Raw genomic sequence first — 10,754 nt, forward strand, 5'->3', positions numbered from 1 at the left:
GAATCAACAGGAAAGAATGCTCCCAGCCTTGGGTCAGTAGCAGCAACAGCAGCAGCAGCCCGGCCCCTCCCCCAGGGACAACAAGCAGCTATGGGTTGTCGTGCCAGGTATGCCATGGCCCCCTCCCCACGCCCAGCCACCTCTCATACCCAGCCAGCAACAACATGGAGGGCTCGGAAACGTGGTGGGCCCCGCCTGCTGCCAATCACCAGCCTCGCCTGGCCGCCCAGAGCTAAAAATACCCTGGAAGCCAGGGCTGGCCTAGGTTGGAGCCCAGTGAATGAATGGACATTGCCCGGAAGTCCTCTAACAGCAAAACTCTGGGCAGGGGCCAAGGCTGGGGAGCAGTGGAAGGAGAGAGCTTCCAGGGGGTCCCTGTGAGCACCTTTCCTTGAGAAGGGAGGGGCCCAGGCCTAGCCCCGTAACTTACTAGTGGTAGGATTGTCTCAGCTGAGTGGCCATCTGCTCATCCTGAAATGCTGTTGCTGTGGGGGTCAAATGGGACAGTTTGACCAGGGGTCCCGTTCGTCTTTACGAGCATCGGCGTGATGGAGACTGCCCACCTCCTCCTTCCTGCCTGACTGTACTCCTGGTCGGGGCAGCATCGAGCCCCTCGCTGCCCTCCTGATATCCTGGTCTGTGTCCGCCTTGACGCTGGGAGCCCCTCACACTTCCTATTCATCTCTAAACCCAGGTCCCCTCTCACAGTGCTCAACAAGTGCTGGTGGGTTGAATAACTGGGCCTGCTTTGTGCTGGTCCTTAAGCCAGAGCTGGGGACATGGACACAAGCCAGATGTGATTCCTATCCTCAGGGAATTTTCAGAGCAGTAGGGCAGAGAGCCCCGCAATCAACCAACCAACAAGGCATTGTAGCCACCGTCAGGGCTAGCAGGGTGGAGCCGTTTTCGATCTATTATTTCATTTAAGCCGCTTCAAATCACTATGGATGATACTGTCATTGCCCTGCTTTTACAGATGATGAAACTGGGTCACAGAGAGTTTACATGATTCTTCCAAAGTCACACAGCTGTTACTGGCAGAGGGTAGCAAGTAGTAAGCTGCAATGGAAGCACAGGGCTGTGAGAGTCCGGGGGAAGGAAGGCGAGGAGTGAAGGCCTCATGGAAGAAGCAACTTGGGGAATGAATGCGATTCACTGGGTAGAGAAGTGGGAAAGTGGGGTGGTCATGAATACTGTTTTGGAAGCCATGGAGCACTGTACAGATATCAGGGGTTACTCCGTCTTCCCTCGCCCTCACCCAGAGTACTGGGGTGTAGGCGTCACGTCTGCCCGCCCCACCAGGGTGAGGAGCTGAAAGGTTGAACAGTAGCTAACATTCCCCGTGGGGTATTCCGCAACCCCACCCAAACCAGAGCCTGTGCTCTCCTCCCAGCAGCGAAGGTCAGAATCTCCTGCAGAAAGCTATGACCTGGGATGGTGCCAGAGGCACCCGGGGAGAGCCCAGTGAGAGTTCCCAGTGCCATGTCTGCTGAGAAAAATTCCCCCTGCACCCCTCCCTTTGCTTTCAACACTCAGTCAGCCCCACCTCAGACTCCATATGGAGGAAAGGATACGGTTTGGTGATCAGGGACTGGAGTTCTAGTTCTGACTGTCTGAATTCTGTGGCCTCGGGCAGGTCATTTTGCCAAGCCCAAGGTGCAGCCTCCTGTGTCCATTTGCTTTGCCTTTGTACCCCTGCCCCTCTGACATCTGAGGTCCCAACTGCTCTCCTCTCCTCCCTGTATCCTGGCTGTCCCTGGCTTCAGTACATCCTACACAGATTGATCTTCCTAACGTGTCACCTCCTAGCTCAGGAACGGTCGATGGCTCACTATTGCCTGCAGACACGGAGGGTCCCATCTCCCCTCCTGTACCCTCTACTCCTTCCCTCTTCTGACTTCATTTTCCATATTGTACTTATCCTTCAGGTCTCACTCAGGTTCCAGCTTCTCTGTGATTCATCCATGAAACTTTGCATGAATGCCCTCAAAGTATAAGGTGCTGGAATAGGAGCCAAACAGGACTCAGTCCCTGCCTAGAGTTGCTCACCACCCAGTTGGAGAGATGACTCAAAGGCACAGCAGTGGCAGGAAGGAGGCTGGTAACAGAAAGCAGGACTAGTGGGGAGAAGAGACCCTTTCGACATAGGATGGGCTTTTGCTTTGCTGAGAGCTGTTTAACTAGGCACAGGGCTATTGTTCGGGGGTTGGGGTGGGACCTGAGGGGAGTTTGAGAATCTTGTGGGTGGAGTGAGGAGGTGGAACCTAGCAAGGCTGGAGGTGGTAGCCTAGGAGATGGTCCCTGGGGAGAAGGGCGAGGTGGGCTGGCTGGAGTAAGGAGAGGAGACTGCGGGGAAGAGCCGAGATGGTTCAGTAGAAGTGCATGAAGTTTTGCAATGTCCCCATTCCTGATTCCTCTGAAAGCTTCAGAAAAATCTCCATTCCTAACGACGTTCACAGCTGGATGGGCCCATTCCTCCACATTTGCAGGGCTGGGGCCTCATACCATACGTCCAAGTGTCTAAGAATTAACATTCAAACTAACTCATTGTCAAATAAAACATGGTCTTTCCTCCTGCCTTGACAAACACACCTTTGGAAAGACCTGGAAGGCGGCGTTTGGATGCAGCACTTCCTACCTCTTGCAGTTCTGTGCAGAGGTGTTGTTACGGCGAGTTCCTGTCTCTGGCCCTGAGCCCCGGCGTGGCCTGCCCTCTGCTCCATCCCTCACAGCCAGGGCCCCTCTGCTGCCACAGGAAGCGCACACGACAGGCTCTGTCCAGACCTTCCCAGCAGCTGCCCTTTGGCCACATTGAGCCTGGGGACACAGGCTGGAGGGGGCGTCCGCACTCAGGAGGAAGGTGGGGAGCAGGCTCAGGCCTCTTGGGTCAGGATCGGTGGAGTGCAGGTTTGGAAATGAGCCGAGGGCTCCAGTGGGCACATACATGCCCTTGGCCTGGGAACTGCGTGCTCTGGGCAGAGGGCACGATCGGACAAGGGCCACAGTGGTGCCCTCTGAAGCAGGAGGGGCCAGAGCAGGGACCCCTTGCTGAGGCCTAAGGACAGTTGTGGGGGTGGGAGGCAAGTGTAACATGAAAGTAGGACAATAGCTTGGAGGTGGTTTCTGGTGGCTGGGTGGGGGCTGGGGGTGCGAGTCACTCAGATTATATTTAGAGAGCAGTGAGCCATTTAGCCTGTGGGGCTGTTGGGCGGGAGGGGGTGCACTGGAGTTTTCTGAGGAGGGTTGGGGTAGAGGTTGGGTTTGATCAGAAGTGGGCTGTAGGAACCTTAGTCTTTCTTGGTGCTGTCTTGAGTTGATATTTAACTCTTCATACATTCATATCTTTCATTGAAGGGGTGGAGTCTAGGGAGGGAGGTGGACAGGGAGGATTTTTATAAACTGTAAGCTGCTAAAAGTCAGAGAACCCGACTTAGACCCCCTCCAGTCACAACTTTGCCTCTGCCCCCCTCCCCGCCCCCCCACCAAGAAAGGCCCTAAGTTCACACAGAGGCTTGTGCGTTCAATTTGATTTGATACCAGCAGTTTAGGGCTCGTCTCTGCCCCACAGCGTTCTCCCCTCCCCCGCCCCCTCCCCACCCACCCCACTGGGAGATCCAGGCTCTCACCTCATTACTCTGTTTCCCATCTTTAGGTCCTTTCCTGAGGAAGGCCCTCGTGGTCATCCTCATCCCCTCCTCCTTCCTCTGGACCCCGCCCCACACCCTGCTTGTCTCCTGTTCTCTCCCTGCTTATTCACCGGCCACACACCCCTCTCTCAAGTTTCCCCCAATTCTCCAGTTCACTTGAGAATAGCTCCCTTTCCCATTCTCCCTCTGCCCCCCAATGCCACCCGCAATCCCAAAATTTCCCTGCGTCAGCAGCTACACACAGGCGCCGTCCTGGACATGCTCCTGTTCAGGTAAATTAAAGTCATCGGTTCTGGGGGGGATGAAATGGATTGAAGACTCCGCACCACAGCGCCGGCGCCCCCAAGGTCCCTTCAGAAACTCACACAAGTCCGCACTGACCTTCTCACCCTCCAGTAATTGAACCTCTTTTTCCTCAAGCAACACCAGACAAGTTAAATTAAAAAGCATTTCTTATTCCACACTGTTTTTCTGGATCTTTTAAACGACTAACACAGTGAGTGCATGCTCCTCCCAGCGTCTCATGGCGGATGAGGCTGCAGGCCTGAGGGGGCTAGCCTGGGGACCCCACAGCCTGCGCTTCTCCCCCAGCCCCGGGTCTTGCCCCTTCTTAGCTCCTGTAGGAAGCTTGTTGACTACTTGGGGGAAGAACCAAACTGGAGGCTAAAGTGTTAGAAGCCACTCCTAGCCTGGGATCTCATATTTGTGAATTATCTGGAATTAATTGAGGCAGTCAGGGGGCAGGAAGGTACATGCAACCTAAACAGAGTTTTGTATTCTCTTGCATCTGAGTCTATTGATCTACAGCTTTGCAAACATTTTAAAGGTTCTTTAAGTGAGGAACTGATTTTATCTCCCCAGCTAGAATATAAAAGATTATTCAAGGCTGGGTGGGACTGACTAGACTCTAGAGGGTTAATTTTCCTGTCACCAAACTGTTCACTTCCAGGAACCGAGAGGGGGCAGCCATTTTCCTGACTTAGCTTGTTGGAGCGGGTGGGGGTGAGGGGGCACTAGGACGGAGTTCCAGGGAAATCTCTGGATAAAGCAGGAGCTGAGCCAAGACCAGGTCCAGAGAGCTGGAGGCAAGTTGGGGGATCCATCAGCAAAAAGGCCAAACCAGAGGTGAGGGTGGGGGTCCAGGGGAGAAAGACAAGCCCCACCAGAAGGCAGGGCTAATCGGATGGGCCTGTTCAGAGAACAGCAGACGGGGCAGGAGGCAGACCTGGCAACCTCACACTCCAGCCCGGCGGTTCTCCGACTGTGGTCTTAGACCAGCAGCACCAGCATCACCTGAGAACCTGTTAGAAATGCCAGTTAGCAGGCCCCACCCCAGACCTGCCCATTCAGAACCTTGGGGATGGGGCCCAGGATCTGTGTTTCAACAGGTCCTCCAGGTAATTCCGACTCCTGCTAATGTCGGAGAACCAACTCCCTAGACCACACACCTTTGGAAAACGTTTGCACTGACAGAGTCTGGATGCCTTTTCCCTTTGTCCGTCCTGTCTGGTGGGCTCAGCCTTCTCAGGGACCCTCTTGCATTATGAGGTGTCTCCTCCGTATGTGAAGAACTGAGTCTTTGGGGATCGCAGCCTTCCGTGTCCCAGTTATTCCCCAATAGACTTTCGATCCCTTCATGGTGGGGTGGGAGGGGCATGTCTTTTGTCCTACATAGAGTTCTACACGGATCGCTATGTCCCCAAGGAATATGTCACGTCAGGGATGTGTGTGGAGGGAGCCCTACCTGTGCTGGGCCAGGACTGGGCGGTCAGGCCAACATCTAGATGCCGACAGGATCTTCCTCCAGGACAGGAGTTTCACCATCTGCTCAATGCCACAAAAACCCACACCACTGTGAACAGCAGACCGAAGTCTGAGATCTGGGAGGCCAGTGTGCCAGCAGGTTTCTCGATGTCCCTCAGCTCTAGGCCGGCCAAGGGGGCCCGGACCGTGTGCCAATGGCCCTCTCCTTCCCCAGTCGCTGGTCCCGGCTCTCGCTGCGGGAGTGACTCCTGGACCATTCTGGACACCCCAGCAGTCACGGAGGAGTTACACAGCGCAAGATCGTCGATCTGTTCACAAAGGAAACTGCCCGGGAAGGGCAAGAGAAGCTTCATTTCCTAGCCATTAACTAAAACCCACTTTTCTTAGGACAGCTTGACCTTTACCATGTTGACTGAACTACCCAGAAAACGTGTAGATAAATGACATCTTCTTTTAGCACTGAATGCTGGTAAACAAGGCGGAAGGGAAGGAATCCCACCCAGATATCGGCTGCAACTCAGCGTCTTAGGGGGGAATAATGTTCTCTCCTCGTTACTGATGAACGGGCTGCAGCCTCTGCCCACCAGCACGTTCTGAGTTACTGTCACTGTGGGGAGGTGGCGTGATGGGAACTTGGTGTACTGCCTCGTGCCTTTGGCAACGATTTGTAAACCAGAGCCAACAGGTGAGAGTGTTTCATTCCAGATGGGATGTTATCCTGGGCTGAATGTTGGGCGTGGGCCCATCGTGTGTACACAGAGAACACTTTGCTAGGCACATTGGAAACACAAAGAGGTAAAGGCACAGCTCCTGTCCTCAGTGTAAGTCACATAAGTCATAAACTATATTTACAGCATTGTGTGAATGACATCATCCAGTGAAATCTGTTCATACAGATGAGATCATTTGTTTACTTATTTGTCCAACATATTTATGAGCGCCTATATTATTTATGTAGCCACTTCGGGAAATCTAGAAAAGTAAATATGACCCACATTTCCCAGGCTGGGCCAGGCTGGGGTCACACTAGTGGTAAAGGCCGTTTCCCAGGTCCTGGTCTCTCTTATTCAGGTGGCACTTTCTGCACCACCACCAACCCCATTCAAATTCTCAGTTTACACCCAGTTTTCAGTGGGGGCTCACCATATACTCTCACAGACCAGGCTCAGCTTCGGTTAATGGCAGCATCTCCCATAACCCCAGCTGTGCACCCTCTCTGGCCCTCCCCCGATGTCCATCACCCAGGATGCTTCTTGAAAAACGTCTGAGGTTGCATGGCTGGTGCTCAGCGCTTCCAGGGCCCAGGTGACACGGATGATGAATATTAGGTCTTTTGTTACAGCCCCACGGTTGGTTCCCTAAGGCTTTGCTTATTTTTTTTTTTTAGTCTATTTTCACTATATGGTTCAGATTAGGTCATAGCTGTTTTTCCAGTTTTGAATTCACCAGTCCCTTCCTTTGTCCTCTTCCCTTCTGTTTTTAAGCTCATCCACAGAGATCTAAAATGTGGTGATTGTATTTTTCTGTTCTAAAATTTCCTTTTGGCTCTTCTTTATACCTCCTTTTTTTCCTGAGACTTTTTATTTTCCATTTGTTTCAGCTGTGTTTATATTTGTTTGTTGAAGCATTTTTATAATGGCAGCTTTGAAATCTTTGCTAGATAATTCTCACATCTCTCTCATGTCGGCGCCGGTATCTCCTGACAGCCATTTCATTCGGTTTTGGAGCTCCCCGGTTCTCAGGGTGATGACTTCTTTTGGGTTGAAACTTGGACGCTGCGGGTGTTGTGTTATGACCCTCCGGATCTTGTTTAAGACTTCGGTTAAACTGGCTGCTTCTGACAGCGCATCAGCAGAGGACAAGCGGGCACCACCTGTTGCTGCTCGGTCAGGGTGCAGGTCCGGGCGTTGCCACCCGGCCTCCCCTGACTCCTGAGGGGAAGGCTCCTCACTGCAGCTGGGCCAGGGCGGCTGAGCGGCTCGTCGAGAACCGCACAGATTCTCCCCTGGCTGAGAGGAGCAGGAGGCCTTGACACTGCTTCTTACCTGGTCTGCACCGACATCACGGGTGGTGCTGAAAGTCCCGACCTCCCACTAGGCCTCCTCTGACCCGGTCCCAGTGGGGAGGGGGAGCGGTGCCTCCTTACTGCTGGACAGGAATGGAGACTGAGGCTCCGCTGACACTGTGGGAGGGGTGGGGGTGAGGGTGGGAAGAGGCTCATCACCACTCGGTGGGAGTCAAGTCCCAGCTCCCTACTCAGCCTTTTATGATACCACCCTGCTTGGGGTTGGGGGAGCGGTAATTAGTATCCTGTGACAGCCTGGTGAGGGTGGCAGTGCTGGCTCTCCACGGGGCTTTTGCTGGTGTGCGTGTGTTCCTTAGGTTGGGGCAGGGGGAGGGTGCCACTCCCTCCCCATGGCATTTGCCGGAGTAGAGCAGTTACTGTCTCAAGTTTCCTGTCTTGGTAGGCTTCCTGGTCCTCTGGCTGGAAAAGGAGAGAAGGCTGTTGTGATCTGTTCCTACTGGCACTGCCGGATGTCTGACTTCCTCAGCAACAAGTCTGGGATATGGGAGGCAAAAAGGAAGTCCAGGGAATTCAGGACCGTGCTGTTCCTGGGGTCCCAACATCCCTGGCTGGTCTGCCTTCTTTCCACTTTTCAGAGTCTTCTTATGTCTTTTACATATTTTTTAACACAACATGTAAGGTTTTAGTCGTACTTAAACTCGCACTGAGTGGGAGGGATAGGAAAAGTTCTGTTTCATCTTTTTGGATGCAGAGGTCCATCCCCCTTCCTCTTTTTTTCTGAAGAATTTGTGTGGAATTGCTATTATATCTTCCTTCAGTGTTTGGTAAAATTTTCCGGTGAAGCCATCCGAGCCTGAGGTTTTGTTTGTTGGAAATTTTTTTTAAGATTTCATTTTTATTTATATTTAGAGAGAGAGGAAGGGAAGGAGAGAAACATCAATGTGTGGTTGCCTCTTGTGTGCCCCCAAGTGGTGACTTGGCCTGCAGCCCAGGCACGTGCCCTGACGGAATCAAACTAGCGACACTTTGGTTCGCAGCCCGTGCTCAACCTACTGAGCTACGCCAGCCAGGGCTGTTGGAAGATTTTTAACTGTGAATGTCTTTAGGATACCTAGGGTTATTTGGGTTATCTTCTTCTCATTGAATTGAGTTTGGCCGTTTGTGATTTTCAAGAAATTTGTCCATTTCATCTAAGTTGTCAAATTTATAGGCATAAATATTTTAATTTTTTTCTTATTTAATTTTAACATCTTAGGACCTGTAGTGATATCCCTGTTTTCGTTCCTACTCTTGGTCGTTTGTGTCTTCTCTCTTTCCCTCTCGGTCAGTCACATCTCGAGGAGGACAAGCCTACCCACCTCACCACCTCCCTCACCTGAGGACTCTGAGTGTTATCCACTCCAAAGCCTGGATTTCTCACTGGGGTTGTGAGGTGGGGGGGTCTCTTCTCTAGTAAGCGGTTGGGGGTGCTTCTGCCAGCCCAGAGTTTTGGGTGAATCTGAGGGTCCGTGGTTCTATGCACGTCCCCCTGTCTGCCCCACCCTGGGTTTTGGGGCCTGTTCCTTTCCCATCAGGGTCCTCCCTTTAATGTAAGAAACCTGTTGAAACTGCGCATCCATACCCTTTGCAGTGTGGCTGCCCTTAGGTGAAAGCCTGCGCCCAGTTTTCGGCAGCCAGACACATGGCTGCAGACCCTGCTGCCTCCTTAAATGTGCCAGAGGAGCCTCTGGCTTCCACCTCATGCTCTGAGTTGCTAGTTGACTGAGCCTCTTGTTCTCTTTCTTTGAGATTTCGAGGACAATATAAAAAAGTCATTCTTTCCCATAATCTTTACTATCATCACTGCCCCCACACACTCAAGGGCCAGGGTCACAGTGTGAGCCGATGTTTTCCCTTCTGTCTGTGTGTTACCCCAATACACCACTGGCAAGAGCCTTCATATTTGTGAGCTGCAGGAGGTCAAAGGCGTTTACCACCCACTCACCACTGCCGGTGCTGTCCCTCGGCTGTGTGAGCTGAAGAGCGACCTAGTTCCAGAATCCAGCGTAAGGGTCCACTTTCAGTGCCAGTGGAACTGGCTGGGGCTCCCCCGAAAGCAGTTCCCAGGCCAGGGGCCAGGACGCTCATTGCTTCCACAGGAGGTGATCTCAGAAAACAAAAGTAAAGGACCAAGAAAAACGACGCAGGCAAGGGAAGAAAGCCAACTGGATATGCATCATTAAGCTGTTTACCACAGCCAGTATTTGGGGCTCTATCTCTTGGAGACCCTTGAAGGGATGCACCTCAGAATTCCGCCCCCAAAGGATGAGAGACTGGGACTTTGATTTCCCAGCTCTTTTTCCAGTTATGTCCTCTACGGTGAGGTTGTCTTTGGGGCATTCACCACCCCTGGGGAAGATGGAGGGGCGCAGAAGCGTCTGCTCTACTGCTCTACAGGGAGTATGGAACCTGGGTGTGTTGACAGCCAGACCCATAGTCTTCGGCCTACAGTATATTTTGATCTTGTGGCATGCCCCCGTCACTGGGCCCAGGTGGCTCCTCACCTCATTCTAACTCTGCTGGCCTTAGTCAAGCCGCCTTCCTCTGGAGCTGGCTCTCTCTCATGAGATACAGTCTACTTCTGGGCTGTTGATGTCCTGCCCAGCTCTGATGGAGGGTGTGGGTAGGCAGGGGTAGGTAGAGGCTGGGTTCCATTCCCAGATATCAGGCGCAGTGTGTCAAATAGTGGCCCCAAATAAGGGATGTCCAAACCCTAACTCCTGGAATCTACGGAAGTGACCTCATTTGGAAAAAAGGGTCTCGGCAGATGCAGTTAAGTTAAAAATCTAGAGATGAAATCATCCTGGAGTTAGGACAGGGCTTAAATCCAGTGACTCGTGTCTTTGTAAGTGAAAAGACGGTGAAAAGGCCTATGCACATGAGGGAAGGCCACCTAAAAACGAAATAGGAGATTGGAGTTATGCTGCCATCAGTCGAGGAACTGCTAGGGCCCCCAGAGGTTGGAAGAGGCACGGAAGGGTCCTCCCCAGGAGCGTCCAGAGGGAGTACAGCCCTGCTGACACCCGGATTGTTGGCGCTCTGGCCTCTAGACTCTGAGACAATAAATTCCTGCTGTTTGAAGCCACCTCATTTGTAGTAGTTTGATAAGGCAACCAGAGGAAGTCGGCACATCAGCCACAGACTGAAAGGTGGAGCAGCCGCCCCACTTCTGTGTCGCCTCTGGTTGCTGGGAAGTGGCCCCTCTGCAGTCTGTGGCCCTCATGGACCTTATCCCTATACGCCTGAACTTGGCCACACCTTCGGTCTTGGAACCCATG

This window comes from Artibeus jamaicensis, unplaced genomic scaffold, assembly GCF_021234435.1.
Source record: "Artibeus jamaicensis isolate MK-2021 breed Jamaican fruit bat unplaced genomic scaffold, CSHL_Jam_final contig_252, whole genome shotgun sequence".
Lineage (NCBI taxonomy): Eukaryota > Metazoa > Chordata > Mammalia > Chiroptera > Phyllostomidae > Artibeus > Artibeus jamaicensis.